Genomic DNA, 26,801 nt, shown 5'->3' with positions numbered 1-26,801 from the left:
CAGAAAAGCAAAGGGTGAAAAAAGCCATTCATTCCAGGAGTAATTACGAAAAATGTAGCACATGGCAAGCACTGTTCTAGGCCCTGGGACACAGCTCTAAACAAGACACCAGGCCTGATCAACTGGAACTTAAATGCTGTTAGCGAGAGACAGAGAATAAAAGAATATAAAAGCACCAGGTGGTACTGATTGATGGCTATGATGAAAATAAAGCAAGTTGATGGGATGGAGAGACACTGGGGCAATTTTAGATTGGGTATTCAGGTATCTGAAGAGATGACATTTACACTGAGAGCTAAGTGACAAAAAGAAGCCCATTGTGGGTGGGAGTCTAGAAAAATGTCATTTCCAGTGAGAAGAACGAGAGTAGAAGCTAAAGACAGAAAAGAGTTTTAGGACAATTCCGAAGTTCCTCAGGCTCGAGAATCAGTATATCCCAACATTTAACATGGAATTTGCATTTTTCACTATTGTTTACCATGTGTATGTTTACAATGTTCTAGCCACATATCCTGCCTGGGGGACAGAAAATAAACTTTTACTATACAAACTCAGGAACAAACCCCAAACTGACTATATGGCAAATGTTTACTCAGAACTGTATTAACTGATTGAGCCCAAACAGAACCTCGGACCATCATATTTGGGATATAAAAGAGACACATAAGAAACATGTGTCTCTGCTATTTTAAAAACTCTTCATAGTCACTGTTAAAGGTTATTAATCAAGACAATAAGTCCTTAACCAAAGCCACATGAATAGCCACTCATTTTTAAAAATGTTCTTTGTAAAACTGCAATGAGATTCTACTTTTCACTTATCAGATTGTCAAAAATCCCAAAGTCTGACAACATGTATGAGTAGTAATTCTGGAAAAGAACAGTTCTTCCTCCATGTATTACTGGTAAAAATGAAAAAAGATATAATACTAGGAAGGGGATTTGGCAATTTTAAACAAAACTACAAATTCATCTGCTCTTGACCCAGAAAATCTACAGTGGAAAGTATTCCCACAAAAAATACTAGCATAGATATATATATATATACATGTCCACTATCTTCAAAAACCAAAAGCAATTTCCTAACTTTGATATAAAGTCACTTGGCAACAAAATTTGACTTGAATTAATATAAAGCTATTTATAGTTTTTATTTAGCCAACAACATGATAATCACATATTTTCCATCAGAAACAGTAGTTTGTTTGCTTACTTAGCGCTGCCACCACTAGAAATGTTTGGTATTTTGGAACATGCCTCACATTAACGATTCCAAAGTCCAAAACATTGTGAATTCCATGACATATATATTTTCTCTATGGATTTCAGGTAAGGAATTGGGGATCTGTACAAGTTTATTCATTACAATATTGTTTATAAAAGCAAAATTCTGGAAACAGCCCGTGTTCAACAACAGAGGACTGGTTACATCAACTATGCACAACTGCTCACTGGCGCTTTTAAATCCTACCAACACCTATTCACTAAACACTCAGCCTATCTATCATACAGGATTCTACCCTACAAGAGCATAAGTATTTTTGGTGAAAAAAGACTGAATGAAATAACGTAAAATTTAATAGCTCAAATAGCTAAAGAGCTTATCTATCAGTCAACACAAAAAAGTCCTTAACCAAAGTCCATTTTATTTACTATTTCACTAATCCATTCTTTTAAAGGGAATTCACCCTGAAACATCTTTTGAAAAAAAAGTTTTGAAAGTAATCACAGTATATTAGCTGACCAAGGAGTGATTTGGGAAGCTTTAGTCAGAGTTTCACATGCGGCCCATAGCAAATGTAATCAATGGAGAAGCTCTCGTGGGCTGGAGCTAGGACATGTCCTTAAAGGGCAGTGGGAAAGTAAAAGAAAACAGGACTGTTGGCAGGAACTGTTATCTAAGAGGCTTTATTTGAACATACTCAGACTGAGAACCAGAGAGATCCAACTGTTCTTTTGTTTTCATTTTTTCTTTTATTTTTCAGTTTACAGTTGACATGTAATAGTATTTTATATTTGTTTCAGGTGTACAGTATAGTGGTCAGGTATTTATATAATTTGTGAAGTGATCCCTCCCATTAGTCTAGTGCCCACCAGGCACTATATATAGTTATTACAGTATCATTGATTATATTCTCTATGCTGCACCTCATATCCCCGTGACTATTTCGTAACTACCAATTTGTACTTCTTAATCCCTTCACTTTTTTCACCCAGCCCCCAACACCCTCCTTCTGCCAACCGTCAGTTTGTTTTCTATATCTATGAGTCTATTTGTTTTATTTATTCATTTATTTTGTTCTTTAGGTAAAAGAAACCGTTAACAAAACAAAAAGACAACCTACTGAATGGGAGAAGATATTCACCAATGATATATTTGATAAGGAGTTAATATCCAAAATTTACAAAGAACTCATACAACTCAACACTCCTCAAAAAAATCCAATTAAAAAATAGGCTGAGAACCTGAAGAGACATTTCTCCGAAGAGGACATGCAGATGGCCAATAGACATATGGAAAGATGTTCGACATCACTATTCATCAGAGAAATCAAATAAAAACCACAATGAGATACCACCTCACACCTGGCGGAGTGGCTATCATCAATAAATCAAAAAGAAAAACAAAAGAAAAAAGTGTTGTTGAGGAAGTGGAAAAAAGCAGCCAAAAAAATGAAACTGCACCACCTTTTTATACCATATACCAGAATAAACTCAAAATGGATTAAAGACTTAAACATAAGACCCCAAACCATAAAACTCCTAGAAGAAAACATAGGCAGTAAACACTCTGACACTGCTCTTAGTAATGCTTTTTCTGATATATCTCCTCAAGCAAGGAAAACAAAAGAAAAATAAACAAATGGGATCGAACTAAAGAGTTTTGCACAGCAAAGAAAACCATCATTTTTCTTTTGTTACAGATACTCTGAAACACATTCTAGAAAATCAACAAATGTTGTTGACAAATGAATACAATCATTCTTTATCCTCCCCAATCTTGGAGCACTTTTCTGCACTTGGGTGTTACTAAAACCTTTACTGAAATGGGATCTGAGCTAAATCCTAAAAGGGCATGTAGGAATAGAAAACACATCAACTTTCTCCATAAAATCTTTCTATTCTAGTTCCATTGACCCTTTTTTTCCTTATAAATAATATAGCTCTTCAGTTTTTCTCTTCATTTTAAATATTTAACAGTTGTGTTTTTCTTTATTAACTCAAGTTCATAAGAATGTATTAAGTTGAACAATATAAAATTGCTGATATTTAATGGTGTTTTCCCTACCAAAAAAAAGGCAATTTCCAATGGTTTGAAATTCATTTCCATTACTTATATTTTCATCATCATCTTCTCTTCACAGCTAGTCATTACCCAGCTCAAGCTCTCCCTATTGCTTACCATGACATTATAACAGCTATTGATCCTGTTTCCACACCTCTGATTTCTTTTACCTTCAAAACTATCTGACACACTAATACCAGAATAATCTCCATAGCACAGGGTTTGATCATGACATGCTTTGTTGCAGACCTCTCTCTCCTATCCCTGAAAGCTTATTAGAATGCACTGATCATAGGTGACATTTTTAAAGGATAATCTTAAATCAGCTCTAATTTATCAAAAGGGTAACTCATTTTCAAATTTGGTAATTTCATTATTTTTATTAATTAACTACATAGCAATATATTTCCTAAATGATTATTACAGACTATAAAACTCCTTAAGAGCAAGAAGTGACCATTATTAACTCTTAGAACAATAATTTACATACAAAAAGTGAATTACACTCACCGACCATTTCTATTATTTTAGTAAGTACAAAAAGTAGGTAAAATTAAACAAGAAAAAACATTGAAAACATTGGTAAACACCTACCAAAAAAGTAAAAAGTGTAGGAAAAGCCAAAGCAAATTTAAATGTCTTTAATGCTACAAAGTGTATATTACATAATCTAATGTACCTTCTTCTCTCAACACAAAATAAAAATAAAAACTGCTTAACATGAATGAAAAGCATGTTGTGCATTGATAAATGTTTAAGTCATCAGTCAAAGAGCAGTTATAACTAACTACTTGTTGGTAAGAGAACTAGATAAATGAGTGTAAACCAAGAATTAAATACAATAGAAAGTAAGAAATTTCTCATGAAAAAAATTTAAAACAAGATATCTATGAAATCTGTGTATTTGGGAAAAGACCAAAGTGGTAGGTCCTTTTTTTCTCAGAGCTTCTTTGACACATATAGCTTAAGTGAACTAACATTCCTAATCGAATATAATTAATTGATTGGATAGGAAGTTTATACCACTCTTCTAAATAAAAATATAAAATTTTACAATGTGCTTTCCTGCTAACAAGCATTAAATTAGAAATATATTTTGCTTGTTTTTCATGGCCAACTTCCATTGGTGGTCGCCTTCTGGAATTTTTTTTTTTTTTTTTATCTGAGCACAAGTGACAGCCATAAAAAACTTAAAAAATGAAAAAATAAGATTTTATAATTTATCAGGACATAAATATCATAAATTTAAGTTAAAAAACAAAATTCAATTGAGTAAATTTTAAAGATATTATTGGCTTTATTCAACAAACGTGAATCAAGCAGCATCCAAGCTAACAGAGAGAAAGGAGGTCCGAAGAGCTGTACAAAATGAAAGACTTTTATAGGCAGAGGTAGTGGGAACAATGCAGTTATATTAGGCAAAAAAGCAGGCTGGTTATGGCAAGATCACTTTCCTTTAGAAAATGGCACGATTCTATCAGGCAGATTACCTAACTAAGTGTGATTAGGGGATTCCTGATTGGCTGATTTAAAATTCCATTTCTGAGAGAGCTGAAACTGTAATTATGTTAAATCTTGGTTTGGTGACATGGGGCTTAGTGTGACTCCATTTTGGCCCTGTAGTCTTGTTTTTAACACAGCCAAATTCTTCTCTCAATCTATAAACATCCTACCAGATAAGACATTTTAAAGAAACTTTGTTTTCCTAAAATTCTATTTTATAGTACCATAACAAATCAATAAACTATGACTTTATAAGTAAATAAAGTTAACTCTAATGCTGAATCTTTAATAAAACCAAAATCCTGCTCCCAAAGCCTCAGAGGATTTGCTCACAAAATAATTTTTAAAATCTTTTTTTTTTTAACTTAGATTGCAGTTTGGATTCGTGAAAAAAAGAAAAGGAAACTATTAAAAATCACAAATATAAAATTATGCAATATAAAATTATCACCTTAAATTACACAATTTAACCATATTAATGGCCAAGACTGTCTGAACAGCATTTAGGAAAACCACCGACTGAATAGCACAGTCAATATCAAATGGACTTCTTTTAAAAGCTTTCAATGATCATACAAAAAATACCAAAAAAAAAAAAAAATGCATGGGAAATGTATTTCAATGTAGTCAAAAATTAATGATCATGAACAGGGTTGAATTCATGCAGTTATATGTGGGGATTCTTAAAATAACAGTCTCATAATAAATTATTGGTTATGAACACCAGAATGAATGAGAACAGGAAGATAAAGGAGAAGAAGATATTTTCTCAGCTAAGAGTTGGCAAATTTATTCTGTAAAGGGCTAGATAGCAAATAATTTTAGGCTTTGTGGGTCAGTCTCTGTCTTAACTACTCAACACTGCTGTAAATTAATGAGCATGGCTGTATTACAATAAAACTATTTTCATGGACACTAAAATTTGAATTTCATATAAATGTTCATGTGTCACAAAATATCACTTTTCTTTTGACTTTTTAAAAACATTTAAAAACGTAAAAGCCATTCTTGGATGGTGGTTTGTACGAAAATGCATGGCAGGCCAGACTTGGCTCATGAACCCCTGTTCTAAGTCATATGCTTAATCACACTGTCATCCTTTAATCACAAAATAGAAACTAGACTCTTTTATCTTTCTCACTTCTACATCTACATCTTAAATATTTTAGGATCCATCTCCTACTTTCTATCAACAATGTCTTAATTCAGAGTCATCATTTCTCACTTAGATAACTGCCAAAAACAAAACAAAATTAAAAAACACTCTATGTGATCTCGATGCCTCCAGTGATGGTCATACCTCCAATCCATCCTAAAAGACTGCTACTAGAGTAATCTTTCTAAAATGCAAGCCTTCTCCCATAATTTGGTTGATCAGATAGAGGTCACAAATAAAAACAAAGCCCATTTGAAGAATATATTAATAAATTTGATTTAATCTTTATATATAAGACATTTAAATCACAACTAAAGAAAAATAGAAGTTCTTTACAAATATTAATGAGACATTTGAAAATTTATATGTATGAGGAGACAAAGATTATCCTAATACACTGGAAAAATGTAGAGCCTATATTTGTTGACCACAATACAAATCTAGAACATTTTTTTAAATCCTTGTTAAATAATCAGAAATTGAAACAAATTTCACTTCTAGATAGCTTATATAACAAAAACACTGTACAGCAAATGAAATAATGAGTTAATGGATCTAGGCTTTGAGCATCAGTGGCTGCCAACATTTAAAATGATAAAAAGATATTATGAAAGGACACAAGAACACCCATAGTCTTGACTAAGAGATTGATTAAGCCTAAGTCTAATCAAGCTCTGATGCTACCTATCGATTTGGACAAAATATAGAAGAAAATGTTTAATTGCACCATGAATATAAAATCAGCAAAATCCAGACCTGCAACATACTCTGCGGTCAAAGAGCTACAGTTCTTCAGTAGATCACTTACAAATAGAAGAAAGGGTTGGAGAAAGAAACTATAAATTAAGGAAGATTTAAAAGGCAAAAATTATTTTTAAAAATGGGCAACACTAAACTGTAGTGTCTACAGATGCACACTTGGGCGATGAAACCATAAAGAAAAATTAGTTATTATTATGGAAGTCAGAAGAGTGGTTAATTCTGGAGGGTGTATGGGTAAAGCACGTGGAAGGAATTTTGCAGTGGCTAATGAAGCTCTATTCTTGACCTGGGTGATAATTATAAGCATGTTCGGCTTATAATAATTCACCAAGATATACATTTGTTTTTATAGTTTTCTGTATCTGTATTCTATTTCACAATGAAAAGGTTAAAAACAAATTAATTCAAGAAAAAAACCTAACATTTTTAACAAGAAAGGGATGTAATACCAGACCTAAATATTTTTAAAATACACAGAGAAAAAAAATATTATCTACAACTTTATACCAACAAATTTGAAGATCTAAATGAAATAAAAAAGAAAAAAATGGGTAGTTTTCTAAGAAAAGACAAACTTCCACAATCAATTTAATAAACTGCAAAGAATCTGAATATGTCAATAATTTTAGAAGATATTAAAAATGTGATCAAAGATTTTCTTCTGTCACCACAATGCTTTTCACTCCCAACCAAAGGCACCTTAGTTATAGCATGGATATATTTTAATAAACCTTTAAAGAATTAATAATTCCTATTATGTTCAAACTGTTCCGTAACGAAAAAGGAAAAATGTCCCAATTTATTTTATGTTAGCATGACTCTAATAACAAAAATATCAAACACACACACACACACACACACACACACACACACACACAACAATGATCTCACAAGATACCATAACCAAGAAGAAATCTTTCCAGAAATGCAAAGGCAATTTAATAGTAGAAAATCTAGCAGCTGATTGCATAAACTAAGAGAGAAATGACCATAACAGCATTTTACTGAATGTAGCAAACTATCGATAAAATGTAACACTCATTCCTATTAAAAAAGAAAAAAACTAAGCAAATAAAAAATAAAACTTTCATTCTTCAATACAGCATTACGGTGGAAAAAACAACAAGTAGCAGGCAGATATAATGATAAAACATAAATGCTTTTCTCTTAACAGTCAGAAACAGTCAAGGATATTGGCTATTAACGCTTTTTATTCAACATGGTTAGGAAGATTTTAGTGAACCCAATAGGTCAAGTATGAGAAACAAGAACTATAAACTTTAAAAGGAAGAAAATATCATAATTTGAAGCTGTCACTATTTATCTATGAAAACATGAAATACCTGCAAAAATAAAATACATGAGACTGTATGACTTTAAAAAAAAGGCTTGCCTGTATACCAAAAATTCCTCGCAGTTCAATAAATATTTGAGTAATGTGCCAGTGACTGTCCTAAACACCAGACAAACCAAAAATCACCATAAGAGAAATATCACAATAGCAACAACAACAGAGTACATTGTCAAAAAAACTATGTGGAGAAAACATGTGACTTGTTTGAAGGACTTAAATAGCATTTGATTAAATCAAGATACACAACAAGCTCCTGGGTGGGAAGACTCAATAACTGGGAAGATATAAATTCTCCTCAAAGTAATCGGTACTTCTAATGCAATTCTAACAGAAATTCCAAAGAGATTGTGAGAACATACAGTGGCAGGTTTAACAAACAGATTATGAAATCCATCCAAATTGTCTGAATATCTATGATTTTTTAAAGAATAATAATATGAAGAGAACAGCTTTGTAAGGTAGAAACACAATAAATCCCCAGTTATTAAAAAGTGCAAAGTTTGTGTAAAGAAAGACAAATAGAACAGATTAAAACTAAGTCCAAAACAAATCCAAAATTTTGACTATGATAAAGGGCTATTAGTGGATGGGTTGAAAATGATGAATAAAGAATTTTCTGGTAGCACAATTAGGTAGAAAGATAGTAGTAGTATCTTTGAAAACTTGGAAACTAGGTGCTGGAAGATCAAATGAAGCAAGAATATAAAAAATTTAATTTCTGACTTGTTGAATATGAAGAATTCTCCTGGAATCCAACTAGAAAAATATCAAGTAAATAGTTAAGACATATGGGTCTGGTGGTCATACAGTGATCTAGTGAACTGTCAACTTGGGAGTCATCACACAAAGCTGGTAATTTCACGAGCACTGATGAGACTACCAAAAGGAAGGTATAGTGAAAGGAGAAAAGCACGGGATCTTGAGGAATACAAACACTTAAAAATTAGGAAATAGGAAAATCAGGAATGTGTGATATTATATAAGCAAGGGCAAAAACATATTTCAAACTAGAGAAAAGTACAACTTAAGGTCTGAAAATATCCACTGGAATTATCACAGTGCATTCTGCATGGTGCAAGGTTGGTGCAAGGGATTCACAATATGAAGAATTCAAGTGAAGAATCCATATTTCAAAAGTGTCTTTAGAAAAAGCTTATGCAGATATTTTAAAAAGAAAATGAGAGGAGAAAGAGCAATATAAAAAAAGTTAGGGGGAGTGAGGTCTGGAGGGACAGATACAAACAAGAAACAATGGTCATTACTGGAGAAAGAACTACAGGTAGTTTTTAACTTTACACATTTTTGTAGTGTTTGACTATTTTTTACCAAAAACAATGGAGTACTCACATATTAGCAAAAAATATAGTTTAGTTTGAAAGAAAAATATGAAGGAAAAAAATTATCTCTCCAGCATTTCCTTTAGAAGAAAAAAAACTTATAATTAGTTCAAGGTTAAAAAAATATTCAGAGGGGCCCCACATAAATCCACAGCATTCTAATTCTTTTATTGTAGCCACATCCTATAAAATGGAATATTTATTCATTCTTTTAACTAGTGTTCATTAAACGTCTATTATGAAGCGTCTATTATTACTCACTGTGTTAAAAACACTGGAGGTAAAAATATAAATAAGATACTATCCTTAAGCCACAAAGGTCGGTAGTGTTATAGAGAACACAGACAAGTAAACATGATTATAACTTGACATGACAAATATATACACAAAGAGCCAAGGAAGGTATAAGTTAAAATATTTTATGAAAGAAATAAAATTTGAAATGAATTTTAAAGAAAAATAAGGCAGAAGCTTCAGTCAAGGTCATCTTATTCAAAAGGAACAAAAAAGTAAAAACAGAGGTATAAACATATGTTTGAGAAGACTGCATTCACACATTCTACCCACCATGCTTCTTGGTTCCCTGTGTATGCCCCACCAACTACGGATGAGGGCCCCATCAAACCTTCACATCTCTCTTAAATACTTAGCACAGAGTAATGATTCTTTATTTTTTTCATATGTGCTTTAAAAAGAAATTAGTGTCCATACACCAAATCGTGAGTCTCAGATCTTGAACACACTGCTCATAGAATACTTCAATTTTGAACCTATCATACTGCATACTTAACATCCTATTGCTGAGTGAAAAAAGAAAAAAATAATAAAGTGAATCCAAAAATTCAACTTGGGTCAAGTCAATAACAAGTAATAAGACTGAATTATCAACCTCCACATTTTCCTAAATATTTTCCATATACTGCTATTTTAAAGAAAGAAAGAACCTTCATAATTCCAGGAAAGTCATCTGTACTACTATTTCCTTTGAAAAAGTCAAATATGTACATGGGTGGCTGCTGAAGTAAAAGTCTTCCCAACTGATAAAGTGGTGGGCCAGGGATTGAGGGGAACAAACATCAAAGAAAACTTCAATTCTAAAAGAGCATTTCTCTTTTCATTTGCTGTTTCTGTTAACAATCACCAGTCATTTATTTATGTATTTCCCCAGATAAAACAAAATAACTTGTATGTATGGTATATTTTACATGCTTTAAAACAAAAGAAAGCAAGTTATCTACTCATTTCTTTATAAAAAACAACTTTTATCTTTAATTAAAAATTATTACATTTTTAATTTTATTTTTATGCTTCAATTTAGTTTTCTTTTTTTGTGTGGAAACTAGTGCATGTTACATTAGATACATTTTGCCAAATAATATACAATCCCATATTTTCACAAAGGGTAGAAAGGTTAAAAATTCAAACTTTCAAACTAAGGCTATCTGTATTCTAAATGGATAATAATTTTTTTCTCCTTTGATATTCTCTTTAATTACTATACCTACAGTGCAGCATCCTTCCTACGTTATTAATATTATATCACAATATTTGAGATTAGTTTTTAATCACTTGACATTCTAGGGGGGAAACATGAAACTAAGGCCACATTAAAGTGATAATTTCAGTTACATAAGCATTTCATATATATTGAAATTATTAAACATGTATCAGTCTACATGTACGATCATATACTTAATGTTAAAATAGCACCCCACCGTAAAAAGAATTAGTTATGACACAAAAAGACAAATATAAATTTCTAAAAATGGATCTGGTTTAAGTGGAGACAAATTAAAATACAAATACAAGATAAAATAAAACTAACCCAAAACAAAGCTGCCACTCGAAGTTAACATAGGTAACAGAAGGCCATGGTTTTGAAGATCTGATATGTATCAGAGGCCCTCTGGAGAAACTACTAAAATTAGTAAAAGTAAGTTGGACCTTCTGTTTACTCTTTGCTATAAAACACTGAGTAAGGTTTTTGAAATATGAAGGTTAAGAGCTAAGAAACAGTAACCAAAGAGAATTTTAAGTTAATGATATTAAGCACTATAGTAAATTTCACACAAACTATGTAAAATTAAAAGACGAATATTTTCAGCCCTCCTTCCTTTTCTCTCTTTTTCTCTCCATTCCCTCTGTTTTTCTGTCTCTCAGCACAAATATATGTAGATATACATATGTATAATTAATTCATTTTAGGAAGCTGAGTTAGTAACAAAAAAATTAATAAAATCTTGTATAAACAAAATTAAAAGGCCTTTCTATTTAGCTGGCATTAACTCTCTGAATTTAGAAATTCTGTAGATCAATTTCACTGGACACCAGGGGCTTCATAGATATTTTGATAAACAAAGAATACCTTGTCTTCTTGTTAAATTCAAAAGGCAGAGATGTCTTTGAAATAAATAACTGAACCATCGTTCTATTATTTCTTATATCCTAAATCATTATTATATATATATAACATTCCATATGCCTATATTTTTACTGATAACTATAATTCTGATTCCCTGACTTTGTCCTAGCAAAATGCACTAAACCTCACACCAGTTATACAATTTGACAATATATACTCCTTAAAAATAAAGAATCTTAAAGTAATCCATTTTGTTTCTAGATATCACTCATTTCAGATTTTTCAGTCTTCACTATTTCCACAAAAGAATAATTACAAAATTAGTGAAATGTTGCAGAGTTCTTATTTGGGAGAATAACCTGACTAAAGCAGACCACTCACTAATAAAGTGCAACTTAATAAATCATGTGGAATCTTATTTTGTTCAAACCCTTACTAACTCCTAGCACCATCTGTTACCATCAAAACTATATGACAAGATATGATATATAATTAATAGGTAAACAACAATCTAATTAAAATGGACAAATACTCCATGTTCCTGCCATTTGGGAGCTCTAATTACAGACTAAATTTTAAGCTTGAATTAAATATTTAAGCTGGAAAATTAACTTTCCTTCTCAAGCCTTGAATACATTAATACAGATATGTGAAGCGACTTCCTGATGGGAACTTAAACATGTAATTTAGTTTCATCAAAGCAGTTACTAATTGTTAAGCAGCAGTACCTTACCATATGTACACAATAGCTATTTAGAGCTGAAAAGGTGGTTCTAAAGCGCCCCTCTGCAACCCTTTCCTGACATAAATATAAAATGTATATACAGCACAGCAGTAAATACTACACATTGAAAATAAATTACTTAGAGTCTTCAGCTTTCAATTATTTCTGAAGACAATTAGAAATTGGTCTAAATAAACAAAATATACCTATATTTGACACGGTAAAAACCACACACAAATATAAAAGGTCAAAAGACAGTAAAGAAAAAAAAAAGGATTCAGGCATAAAATTCTTAGATTACACAAAATTAATTAAAAAAAAAAAAAAACCCTGACCCACTAAATCAAAATACCGATTTAAGACAATATATTAATTCTTCTTTTCTTCCTATCTCTTTCCTTCACAGAATATAGATTTTGATAATAATGTTATAGAAAGCATTTAGAAAGATGACAACTTAAAGGTGAACCTCTTCCTACATTTTTCATTCATTTTTGAATGCGGGAAGAAGAAGATTTCAGAACAAATGACCCAAACCAGCACCTGTTTAAGAAAATAAATTCTGCAAGGATATAAGAAATATACAGTTTTTCCTTGCTATTTTATTTAGCAAAAAGAAAAGATGAAAGACTGCTAAGGAAAGGTGTATATCAATCTTTTTAAAAATAGGTTATTCTAGTTCTTTATAAACATAACAAATGATGGTAGGTCAAATATACTAACATAGTTTGGTTATGAAAAGAATGCTGTCAAGGGGTTGGTGGAAACTGCTTCTGTTTACATATTATATATTTCTTTGTTAAGCATTTAATAGCATAACTGTTAAGTTTTACTATAAATGACCTGAATCTTATAATTACATAACTGTTTAACATTCAAGGCCAATGACAAATATATAAGACTTGCTTACATTAAATGTCTTGTATTTGTAATTTTTGTAATTTAAGTGAATTAAAATTTAAATCAAAAAAGGTCTGCATTTAAGAATGAAAACGAGATATATTTTCTATTTTATAATTCATTACTGCTGTTCTAGGGTTTTGCTCAAGAATAAGTTTATTGCTTGTTTTTTCTACCAAGGTTTCCCTGTATCTGTTCTTTGCAAAAGTTGCCAAAATTTCACTCATGTTTAAATTTTTACTCAAACTACAGAACACTTGATGTTCCTAGGATATTAGTGATCCCTAACTATCTCAATAGGAAGATACTTTTTTAATTTAAAAAAAAATACCACAGATCTGCCCTACACACACATCAGTAAATGTACTCACTGACAAAATACACTAACTAAATATACATAAGTGCATGGGTTCAGAGATGTCTTGTCACTCCCTTAAAGTTTCCTAAGGAATCACTGCCACAGTGACAAATACCCACAAAAAGAAAACAGGGACACCCTTTGAACAATTCTTTGAAGTGAATATATATTCTCACGTTATTCCATATGACACAAAGATTAGCAAATGAAGGATAATCAGTAAATATTACTGAGAGATAAAAAACTCTGTCCTAAAAGACTTGATGGATATACAAAATCTGGTTGATTCACATTTAAGTAGCATGGTTCTTTTCTGATATTAAATCAGTCAACTGGAAGATAACAGAAGTTTCTCCATAATGCAGGCTAGAAAAGTCTATTCAATTTTATAAAATCTGTATGCTGTAAAAGTACATGCCATGGAATTTACTAGGATGACAACTATATAGATATGAAATTCATGACATATTGATTCAACATATTGAACTGGTTTTTAAAACCAATTTATATAAATGATTATAATAGTCTATATTATGTTTAGCCCTTGAGGCATATGGTAGCAAATTTGAATTTAATTTTAAATAAATTTACATAAATATAAAAAGTTCAGTAATTTTTATCTACCCTGCATATGAAACAGAACAAATAAAAAAACAAGAAGACTGTACTTTATAAAGGCATTTGAGTCCGAAGTTCAAACAAACCAAAAATCTAAGTTTATTGCTTACTAAGAAACATAACTGAATTTTATAAGAAAAAAAAAGAATGTCATCGATGGAGAAGGTACTACTAAACACTAAACAGTAAATATTTATGTTTATAAATGTAATTTATAAATATGTATGTACATATATTTAGCAGTAAATATGATTTACATTTACTATATATTCTTAAAAAATTAATGTAACAAAAAAACTCACATTGCTGTATGGTATACATATATTCAGATGGAACTAATAATTAAGACACGAATATGGAATAATTTCACTTTGGAGAAATTACGCACTTTACAAAATGAAAATACTTTTAAAGGCCATCAAGTTTTCCTTGATAGGTACTACAAAGTCAGAGATTTCATCTTTTGTATATAGATGGTTCCAACTTCCTGTCATTAGTGCTCAAGTTCTGATTAACTTAGAAACTAAACCAGAAAAAATACAGGCTCTGAACATGGGGCAGAGATGTTTGTAGAAAATAAAGTGGTCTTGATAATAAAAATTTTTACTCTCACCTCACTTCATTCCTAGCTCCATCAAATAATTAACTGGTCCATATATCCAAAAACGTTAAATATATTAAGCAAAAACCAATATATGATTCCTAAATTTGGAGTTTATAGTTTCAGTATTATCGGAGGCATTTTCAAACATCTATCTTTGCCAATTGCTTTACGAGGTTTTTTTCTAACTTGTGAAACCATCTACAAACTAGACGTTATGCCCGTTTTACAAAAAAGGAAACTACCTCAGCAATTAGTTAGCATGCCTAAGGTCACACAACTAGGACTCAGATCTCTAATACCAAACATTGTTTTGTTTATGATACTATTTTCTCCAACATTTTAGTCTGAAAATTTTCAAACATTCAGCAAAGTTGCAAGAATGTTACAGTGAACCTTCATATACCCACCACCTAGATTCTGTAACTGACATTTTACTATACTTGTTTTATTACTCACCCACCTATCCATCAGACCACATTTTACGTATTTCAAAGTTGCAGATGCTATATTGCTTTTCAACATTTTATTACAAATAGCTTCAAGTATACAGAGAAGGCTAAGGAATTTAACAGTGAACACCTACCTAAAATCTTCAATTACATTTTAGTATACTTGCTTTACTATAATGTCTATCCATCTGTCTACCCTCCTATCGATCCATCTTATTCATTATTTTAATTAACTAAATTATATGTTGCAAGTCCTGATTCCCTCTTGCAAAAGGAGAGCTACTGAAAAGTTGTTTGTATGTATTTAAAAAATTTATCTTACTTTTACAACTTTCAGTTCAGTTAGCTATATATGCTTTGAATGTTTTTTTACTTCTCTATGTTTTCTATCAGCTATAAAGACATGAACAAATCCTTCTGGAGAGGAGAACTCACTTGTTTCTCTTTTGAAGGGGGAAAAAAACACGAAAATGTTTTCTTAGGCTATAAGAAAAATTGAAAAAAATAATCCTTAAAAAAAAAACAAGTTCTTAGGGGAAACAAACAATGCACTCCCTGATAACTGAATAGATTTAATCAAGAAGCCTGATATGCAAGTGGCTCTGAAACTTTACTTTGTAGAAAAGTTACACTATGAAAACTAAGTAATTATGATATCTTTATACTTCTTCGTGGTATTTAGAATTGTGACTCTATGATGTATACATACAATTGTCATTTTCTGATGGTAAAATTTTATTTCCAATTCACGTGAAGGGATTTCAAAGTATCAGTATTTTCTGGAGTTTGGCTATTAATCTTAAACTAATATACTACTATATTATTACAAGTGCCTCTATCTTTAAGCTTTCTTACTCCCTCAATACAAGAGCTTTCAAACATCTAATTCTTTGAAACATCTATTTCTTTGACTTCATTTAATTGTAATACCTTATTATCCCGCTTCTTATTTTACTTCCTTCCCTATCAACTCTGGATTATATAAGCTACTATGTCAACTAATGTCTTACCAATACATTGTCCTCTCTTGCTCTGTGTCTATCAGTTGTATCTTTCCTGAAAAGCTTCTAACACTTGCTCCGTCTTAGTCACCTTCTCTGACTCTATACTTAATTTGCAGAAAGCAGAAGAAATAATGGACCAAAAAAGATTCTTTCTACCTTTCATTCAATGGAAATACCCACTGTGGTAGTCATGGAACTGTACCATGCAGAGAGAAACTACTGTGAGAAGTGCAATTTACTAAAAATTTCCAGCTGTCACACCTTTAGGATCTACAGCAGTGTTCATGCCAAAGCGTATCTGCCTCAGCCAAGGAGAGAGATGCTAGAGGAAGCCCATTCCTGTATCTATAATGGGCAAAATTTGCTCTGCCCACCCCCACAACCCCCTCACCATTGGTCTGAGACTTTCTCAAAGCCGCGTTGCTGACATTGCTCCCTGCCAATCTGTTTTCCTTCCTCCTCTTTTATCGCAATTGTCAGACCTGCATTACATCTAAAGCTTTCCCTACTTACTCCTGGCTCCCCCTCTCTCTTCTTTCCAAAAGTTTCTCCCAGTAAATGTCTTAAAACTTTCATTTCCATCTTGGCATCCGCTGCCTAGAGGACCTGAACTGCCACATCCACTCTTTTCATATTTGTAGTAATTATCAGTTAAAAAAAAAAAAAAAATTAGCCCTCCTGTACAAACTAATCCCTATACTAGCCTTGGCTCCAAATCTGTCTTACTTTTTCACATATCTTGCTCCAAATTTAACTATTTTAACTTGATTTCTCTCCTATATCATCTACCTTTCTCTCTCTCTCCCTCCTGGCCCTTTCTCATCAACATGAAAAATTTTGAAGTTATCTCCTAAATTAAGAACATCTCTTACTATAACTGATCTCCTAGGCCTGAGAGATCCATATATTCAACCATCTCCCAAATATTTTTAATCATCAAGATGCCCAGACAGAAGACAATCTATTCACCTTCAAACTGTTCCTCTTGTACTCTCTAAGAAATAATACCACCAACCAATCATTTACCCAAGCCAGATATCTGTATTTTCTTCTTGATCCTCTTATATCCTATCAACTGCAAAATCCAGTTAATTCTGCCTTCTAAATTAGTCCCTTCTTTACTTTATTCATGACTCTGACTTAATTTAGTGTCTCAATTTCTCCTCTGACCTGCTTGTATTAGACTCCTAAACTGGCATCCTGACTCTTGAGCTCTCCCTTCAATTCACTTATGTGCTTTAAATATCACTTAAATGCTCTTTCTAAATTTAAATCTGATCACACCACTCCTTAGCTTAAATTCCTTCAATAGGTCACACAACGCCTGGCACTTCAATCTGAGACTTTTCTACCCCATCTGTCTTCTTTCCTCTTCTATTTTTTCCTTTAAGAAAAAGAGCCCAAACTCTTAGCACAATCCACAAAATTCTTCAAAAATCTAAATTTTTTATCTGCAGTCTCAGGTCTCAATATTGCCCAACATGTAAACACAAACTACTTGTAGTTCCTCAAATACACTTTAGGTTTGCAGTCATTTCTGCAATATTTCCCTCTGCCTAGGGTGTCTTTCTTCAACGTTCCTCACATACAGCTCAGGCTGCACCTTCTCTAGAAGTATCCTTAGAATCACCCTCCAGTCCCCTCTCCAAGCTGGTTTAAGTATCTTTTTTGGGGGGTCCACTAATTGCTATGCATGACTCTCTACTATTATTCATCACGTTATGTTAATTTTTTAACTGCCATTCTCTCACCTATAAACTTCAAGCTCCTAAGAAAAAGAATCATATTTTAATTTTATTGATACAACACCTAGAATACTGTTTGCTATAGTAGGTAGCTTTGTGGAAAGAAGTTAAAAGGTGCTGGGATGGGGGTGGCCAGGGGAAGGGTAGCGGAGGAAGGATGAAATGAAAGACACTTAGAATCTCAATAAATTTGTAAGGCAATTTACAAAATAAGTGTAACTCATACTTGCTGGTTCTCACCTTCAAACACTTTTTCTGGGTGTGTCTGTAAGGGTGTCTCCAAAAGAGATTAGCACTGAAATCACCCGAGGGGAATAAAGATCCCCGCAACAATGGGGGTCAGCATCACCCAATACATTGAGAACTTGAATAGAAAAGGTGAAGGAAGGGCCAATTCTCTCCCTCAGCTTGAGGCTGAAATACCTGGACTTAGACTAGGACTGAGACCATCTACCCCACCCCTCACCCATCGCTCCAATTCTTAGGCCCTTAGACTCAAGATAAATTACACCACAGGCTTTTCCATTTCTTCAGCTTGCAGATGGCATATTATGAGACGTCTTAGCCTCCATAACTGCATGAGCCAATTTCTATTATGTGTGTGTGTGTGTGTGTAATTATATATATATATATATATATAATTTCCTATAAATGTTTCATATATATATATATATATAATTTCCTATAGATTTGTTTCTCTGGAGAACTCTAAAACAACCCACAATGCAGGATACAAGACCCCTATAAATCATGCCCCAGGACATTTCTGGGAGTCATCCTTAAGAATCTCACAGGTGTTCACGGGCAAGACCAGTCAGCTAGTCACCTACCACAACACATCTATCATTTCAGGCCTCTTTGTGTCTCTCCACGTGGTATTTGAGGTCTGCTGATTCTATTTCCTCCAAAACAGACTTGAGTGAGCCTCATCTGTTCCTTTCATCGAGGTACTGCCTTTGCTCTGCCGTCACTGACAAGGCACCACTGCAGCTTCTTCAGCATACCCCTGCTCTCACTGAGCCCTGCTTCGACTCTGCTATAATTACTGCTTTGTCAAGTAGCACTGCTGTCACACATGGTGCCCCACGCCTTTCTAAAACTGCCAACACAGTGCAGTCTGTAAAAGGCCAGTTACTCAATGGATTGTGGCAAAGAAAGAAAAAGAATACCTTTCTCTTGATCTCCTAGTTTGGAGAGGCCAGGGGCAATGCTGCTTATCCCCAAGCATCTGACATTATTTTTCCTCATTCTCCTGTTCTTTGTAAAATTTTTTTTTTCTTACAGCCCACTTACCTTTCTAGCTCCACAGTCTCTGACACAGGCCTAAGAGATCTGGTCCAAAAAACAAAACAGATCCCAGAGTAAATTATAAAATGCTGTTTCTCTAACAACTGGGACTGTATCACCAGGTCTGGCTTTTTATTCTTTATTTTTCATAGAAAAAAAATTCACCTTTGTTCCTATGCGTCAATGACTACAGACATGCCAGCCCTGCTGGTCACCACATCCCAGATATGGCTGAACCCCTGCCAAACCCTAGTAAGGGCCACAGTGGGAACATATTACTCAGAAAGAGTCTTAAACACTAAAACAAAAAACAAAACTATTTAAACATGAAATAACTTTTCTTGTCTCATGTTTCTCATACTTAATATACTTCATTAAAACCCTTACTTTAAAGTTTCTGAATTACATATGCCACTTAGAGCAGCTTTCCTATTCACACATAAAAGCCTTCCTTTTGGGATATTTCATAAATTAACATTTGTTTCCTGAATTTCAGAGTGATTAAGCCAAGAGTGTCATACCACCTCCCCATAACACTTTCAGGCAGTAGGAAGTATTCCACCCCTGTCAGCATTCCAAAAGCCACTTCCGGACAAACAGCAACATTGGAAAGGTATGGCCAGAGGGAATGGCAGGCAGTGATCTGCCTGGCTGGGAATTACCAGCAGATTTATCCCTACCAGGAAAAAGTTCATTCTTTATGCCATGAGAACACAATGAAAGAACAATAACAATTCTTGCAAGTTCTGTACTCAATTCAGAATTTACTTTCGAGGGTAATACGTATCAACAAAGTATGAATGTAAATAAGACAAAGAATGAACTAGAGGAAAAAAAAACAATGCAGACGCTCTGAAAATACAAGTAAATTTTAAACAAAATGTGCAGATGAATACCAACATTCCTGGTAATTCGATTTCATTCAAAAATTGATATATATTTAGAAATTAAATACCTGGCGTTATAAATATGATAAATAAGCAAATACTTTAGGTTAACATATTTTTCCCCATTAAGCACTTCATGAAAGAAATTTTTCTTCAAACCTCCGTTGCTAATAAATTCCAAAGTGTTTAGTCACTAAAAATAGAAGTCTTTATTTTTCCTCATTTATTTTGATATTTTTAGCCATCTCATAAATTGTGTATTTGTTGGATTTCAATAACCTATCCTCCTAGAATTTTCATATTTTGGTGAAAAAAAAGGAAACACAAACATAGGTGTTTATAATTGCATGACTTTAAAATTGATCTTTCTAACAAATATTTCCCAAGCATTAAAAAAACAAAAAATACTTGAGGGAGGGAGGAAAAAGAGGCTTTAACAGAATGAAGGAAATAAAAATGGACAAGGACTAAGGCAATATGGTATAGTTTTCAGGTAATTTTAAGCACTGGATAATTTTAATCTAGAAAGAAGGTCTCCATTCAGTTAGAAATATATATTTTTTTAAATAGCACACTATACCTTAGAGAATCTAGATGGTGGGATTTTTTTTTGAAACAAGCGATAACAGAAAAAAATACCCTCTCCTTATGTTGCATTTATTCAATTTGTGGACTCCTACTGCAAGTGGTCTTTGAGACAATATCAAAAATATTTCTAAAACAAAATGGATAAATATGACCATTTATTTAAAATTCAGGCAGTTTTTCAAAACTCTATTTCTACTCAGAGTGTCCAATTATCTACAAGATATATACAGGCTGCAATGCAAGCTATTATGATTGATTTTTTAAAACAAAAATACGAGCATGTATATACACATAATGAATCTTATCTCCCTTCAAAGTATCCATTTTGGTCAGCTATACATCAATTCCACAGAAGAAAATTCAAAAAGAGGTATTTCTAAAATGCTTTGATTAATGGATTATGTATACATCTTCCCAAGGGGACTACTTCAAAGGAAATAACACACATTTGAATAAATAGGCTCTGATATATTCGTTAAAAAATTCACCTCACTAATTTATAGTCACATCTAATATAGAAAACAAACTATAAAAGATGTAAAGTTCTCTGAACAATAAATTTTCATATGAAATTTACACATTCAAAATAAATCTTGTTTTGCCACCCAATATTTAAAAAATGAAAAGTGATAAGAGATAGAAAGGTAAGTACTGTATAGTCAAATCAGGGTGAAAGCCCATTATGTTCACTACCTTTTGAGAATTAAATGACTATTGAGGGAAAAAAAACCTTCAAATCTACAGGAAGCAGTCTATTACAAACAGCAACAAATTCACTGAGAGTAGTTTTTAAAGTCTGCACAGATATATTTCTTATATTTTTACAAAGCTTTACTTCATCTTTTACTTTTAGTTGTAGTATATGCTGAAGTGATTCCAACTAATAACAATTCATAAAAAAATGCAACTCATCTTGAAATAATACTACTTCTCGAAAAGCAAACTACTGTCAATTACATTTTAGCATTTAAAGGGCAGTAATTTTTACTCTAATCTATGAAGTGTTTCGAAATAGGTATAATTAAAAACTAACTTGTAACTTGTAATTACTGTATTTATGCATCTATAGAAACATCCACACACTTTAAAATTATATATTTTCTTCAATTCATCTTAATCTAAAAACTCTTCCCAAAGTAGTTTTTATTTTAAAAAATTAATACGAGGCATGTAATTTCACCATTTATATTTATTTGTTATGAAAATGCTACAAAACAAATACTTTGACCACAAACCCTGTGTGTTCAATGCCTTCCATCAAACCACTGCAATTAATATGAAATTCTAAATACAGAATATAATGCCACATAAATAGTATAACAGCCAAGTCCTGTCTAAGAAGCCATATGTTTTTTCCCATTGTTCAAAAAAAGGAGATGACTTCCCGTCACTTATGTTTCTGATTAGCAAGGTGATTTATGCCACAATCACTAAAAATGCCAGCAAGTGAATGAGAAAATGCATAGTGACTGCACCAGATGTGCACAATAAACAGGAATCCCATTGTAATCTCTGGTACTTAGTTTATATGAAGGTAATGTAGGAAACACTCTTGGATATGGCAAAGTCACTCTTTTTTTACATTTGACTATAAATGATATGAAATAAATTGTGTGTTTTATACTTTATGGCATGCATACATTGATAAATTAGGTACCGTTTTGTATCCCGACTTATCTACAAGACAAACCTGGCTAAGATCATGGGGATTAATTGCTTCAGAAGTGTGAAATGCAGCTTTTCCATTCTTTTCTGCACACTCAGTGAAGAAACAATGATTAATCACTGTTTAACTATTCTCTTGAGGATCTATAAGATTGCCAAAGCAGGACTTATCCTCATAAATCCAAAAAATACAGGTTTAGATTTGTTGCCAACAACTGAAAGAACATGAACTTAAATCCATTTGTTATCAGATTAAAATAATGTCAAGGTTTTAGAATCCCACTGGTACACAATTCCCTTTTAATCGGTGACTTCAATAGGAAATTCGATTAACACATAAAATATAATGAAAGCAAATGTATTTTACGAAAGTAAGAATAAAAGTATCTTTTAAAAATTATAAAACATCCACAACCTAATAAAGTCAAACAACATACTACTGAACTTGAGCTGATAACCTTCCTTAGCTACATAGATACTTCAATTCCTCTGTGCTATTTATAAAAATTAAAATATATGCTATCAGATGAAAAACATTTTCAAATGGTTATTTCATGTGGAAAATGGCTACTTATTCCAAGAAATTTTATTCCAGACAGCTACAGCTGAATGACAATTATGTGGATAAAATTATTTAGTTCCAATAGTACTAACATATATATATTTATGTCCTTATAAGACTGAAAATGTAAAACTCCAAACTTTAAGCCTATACTATAAACGATCCAAAAATATGTAACATTTTGAACAGAAGTACATAAGAAGAGAGGTTTCAAATATATTCCAAGTAATTAGGCTTTCAAAATATCTTCAGCCAATATTCACTACATACTGAAGAAATTAAGTAACTCTTAAGTGGGGGTAAAATTATTGTTCATATCATTTATAAAACTTTGAATCTATATTCTGTCTCAATAATAAACCTTATTCTGTCTCAGTAATAAAAATATATTAGTATTGTCATAGTCAAATCAGTATAAATTAAAGATTTTTAAAATCCCCTTTAAATGGGTCAGCTGTTCATAAACTACAAAGTAAAACTTCAAATTTCTATATAAAATAGAAATACAGTCACCTCTCAATTAAAAAAGAATTCATTTTGTATTTGTCAGATTATGTGTTCATATAAATTCTCCCTTCCAATTCATGATGCTTCTTTCAGGTGTATTAGGTACTACAAAAGACCAGCAGAACTACAAGGAAGAAGAGGTGAAACTGTTGGTCAGTTTCACAATTTTTACAATTGTAAAAATGATTTAATGAGGAAGAGGAGAAGGTGAAATAGATTCTGTATTTTCCAAATTTCACTTCTATCTAGAGTTGGCTGTTTCTCCATTATCAAAAAGTAAGAGTTATGTGTAGTTTACATACATTAAAAACCTAAAAAAATTCACAACAAACTTAGCAGAAAAACTGATTTTCTTTACATCATCCATTTTAAAAAGAAAAACATCTTAAAATGACATTTATTTAAGCATTAGCAGAGCACCTACCATAAACAGTTAATAAAGATTCATTTTTGGATCAAATAGATTGCTTCAGATTGATTCTACACTAGAGGCTGAGGACATTTTAGTCTATAGAAAGAGAATTATCCTTTCACCTTCTCCCCACATTGCCGAACATTTTCTCCACTTAAAATTTTTCAATTCAAAATATTTAGCAAGAACCATCCTTACGTGTTACTCAAAACATACCACTAGCATAAAACCCCACGGAGATAATAATTTGTCTTATTTAACTTGGAAAAACTATTAAGATGGGATTGAAAGTTCAAGATGGACACTGACATTAACTTGCAGAAGGAACACAGTGTGTCAGAATGAGATAGTAGAATTTTTGCAGTAAGATTTTTGTAAACAAGTTTGTGCTTACAATGAGAAAGTAACTGTAAATGGTTTAAGTCAGTAATCTAAACACAGAAACCAAATCTCAGATGACAAAATGGCAACCTACTGGAGAAATGCATACGTGAAGCCCAGGAAAGGAGACAAACTAAATGATGTTAAATAATAAAGGTACTTAACAGGGAATCAGCTAAGATGTTGAAGGAGTAACCTGCGACACATGAACTACTCACCTATGAAAAGAATTCCCTAAAGAGCCTTCTCAGAATTAGACAATGAAATAGTGCACAGCCTTGCCACAAAGAATAGGTGTATTTCACACACAAGACTGTGATATAATATGGGTATCAAAAGAAAACGAGAGAGAACTTTTAGCCTTGCTTAAAGTGGAACGCAATAAGCCAGAACCTGAATTTAGAGGGAATTGAAATAAAGTTATAAGACATACAAGTAATCTTATTTCTAACTATTACTTCCATAACAGTAAGTACACCCAAAGACAGAGTACTGAGTGAATTGACTCTCAGTAAATGTTTCCTACATGGACAAGTGAACGTATGGATGTATAAAAATAATCACTCAAAATTTTTTCCAGCTCAGTGACCAAGAAACTTATGTCAGATTTTAAGGAAAGGTAGTCTATAAAGAATAGAAATTATTTAAAGCTCAGAAGTGCCCCACTAGAGGTACTATGGGTAATCAGAAGCACAAGGCTGCTCAGTTTTTTGGTCTTATAATTGCTCTTGCCTCATCCATTATCCTTCCTAACTTAAGATCTACAATATTGAAGCAGAACAAACAAGCTCATGTTGCAAGACACCGTGAGAAGTATCTACAGCCAGAGCAAGAGTCACTCTTGCTCTGTGAAGAGAACACTCTTCAGTGAGTAAGACTAGCTTCAAATTTCTCAGGAGGAATGATGGATGGTAGAAAAAATTTGAGAAAAGACTCCAAAGTTCCCAGGAAAATTATTTTAAATCTAGAATTATATACCTAGATCACAAAAACCACAAAAGGGGTGAGCAGAATAGGTAAATTAGCAATCAAATGTGAGAATAGAAGAAAAACATTGTCTAATATGCACAACTCAGAAAATTCATCTATCATCATTTAACATTCTGAAAATTCATTTAAAGAAATCTAAGAATAAAAATGACAATGGGATACAGGAAACATTGGAACTAACCCAGTAATACAATTAAAAGAAATATGAGAATGACACTTCAGCAAAAGGCCAAGGAAGCTCTGGCCCATTTTAAAATGAACAGTCCAGGTTAAGTGAGATATTTCCTCAAAAACAGCAAAATAACCTTACAAAAATGTTATTTTATGATTTAGGAGCCTGGAAGTACAATTGTGTGCTATCCATAAAAATAGAGACACAGATCGGCTGGCTATAAGCATTCAGCAAAAAGAATGGTAATCTAAAACTCTGGTGAAAACAAGGAACGATACACATACACACACACACACACACACACAAACATGGTTGAAATATGAAACAAAACATAACATGATTTCAAGAAAATGAAGAAAAGTAGGAAATCTTTTGTTTGGGAAAACAATGTCCACTGGTCAGTTAGTTCTGGAAGGAAAAGAGAATTAGGTGATACTCTGAATTAATGTATAATCATTATATAAGAAATATGGGATATAATCACTTCTCTACAATGTTACTTAGCTGAAAGACATTCATCATTTTCATAAGACATTCTGATTATCAAAAAAATGGAAAAAATTGTTGGCAAGATGTGGAGAAACTAGAACCCTCATATATTGCTGGCGGGAGTATAAAATGCTGCAGCCCTGTGGGAAAGAATCTGGTGGTTCCTCGAAAAGTTAAAGAATTACTATATAATCCAGCAATTTTATTCCTAGGTATATAACTAGAAGAACTTAAAACGAGTACCCAAATAAGCACATGTACACACAAATTCATAGAAGCACTATTCACAATAGCTAAAAGGTGGAAGCAAACTGAGTATTTATATTTATATATACAAAGTAATACTATTCAGCAATGAAAAGGAATGAAGTACCAATACATGCTATAATATGGATGAACCTTAAAAACATTATGAGAAATGAAAGAACCCAGAAATAAAAGAAGTCACATACTGTATGGTTCCATTTAAATGAATATTCAGAACAGATAAATCCATAGAGACAGAATGCAGATTGATGAATACCAGGGACTGGGAGGAGGGCAGAATAAGGAGAAACGACTTAAAGTGTAAAGTGTTTTACCTTGGAGTGATAGAAAAGTGTGAAACTAGAGACAGGTGGTGGTTGCACAGCATTGTGAATGTACTAAATGCTACTGAACTGTTCACTTCACTTTATGTTATATAAATTTCACCTCCAT

At 32.4% G+C, this 26,801-nt stretch overlaps 1 protein-coding gene across 6 annotated transcripts in view; it reads right to left on the bottom strand.

The window, feature by feature from the left end:
• The window catches only part of TBC1D5 (TBC1 domain family member 5), a 466,695-nt gene that overhangs the window by 326,612 nt on the left and 113,282 nt on the right, over positions 1–26,801 (bottom strand). Inside the window, exon 4 of one of the 6 annotated variants that reach the window (XM_039837044.1) lies at positions 24,711–24,730. The exons of the other annotated variants lie outside the window; for them this stretch is intronic. The gene's annotated coding sequence lies outside the window, so the exon portion shown is untranslated. The remainder of the gene's footprint in view (positions 1–24,710; positions 24,731–26,801) is intronic. 6 annotated transcript variants of the gene reach the window in all.

Source organism: Pteropus medius, unplaced genomic scaffold (genome assembly GCF_902729225.1).
Source record: "Pteropus medius unplaced genomic scaffold, Ma_sr-lr_union100, whole genome shotgun sequence".
NCBI lineage: Eukaryota > Metazoa > Chordata > Mammalia > Chiroptera > Pteropodidae > Pteropus > Pteropus medius.
The sequence above is the reverse complement of the archived record's forward strand: the minus strand, read 5'-3'. Positions and strand labels throughout refer to the sequence as shown.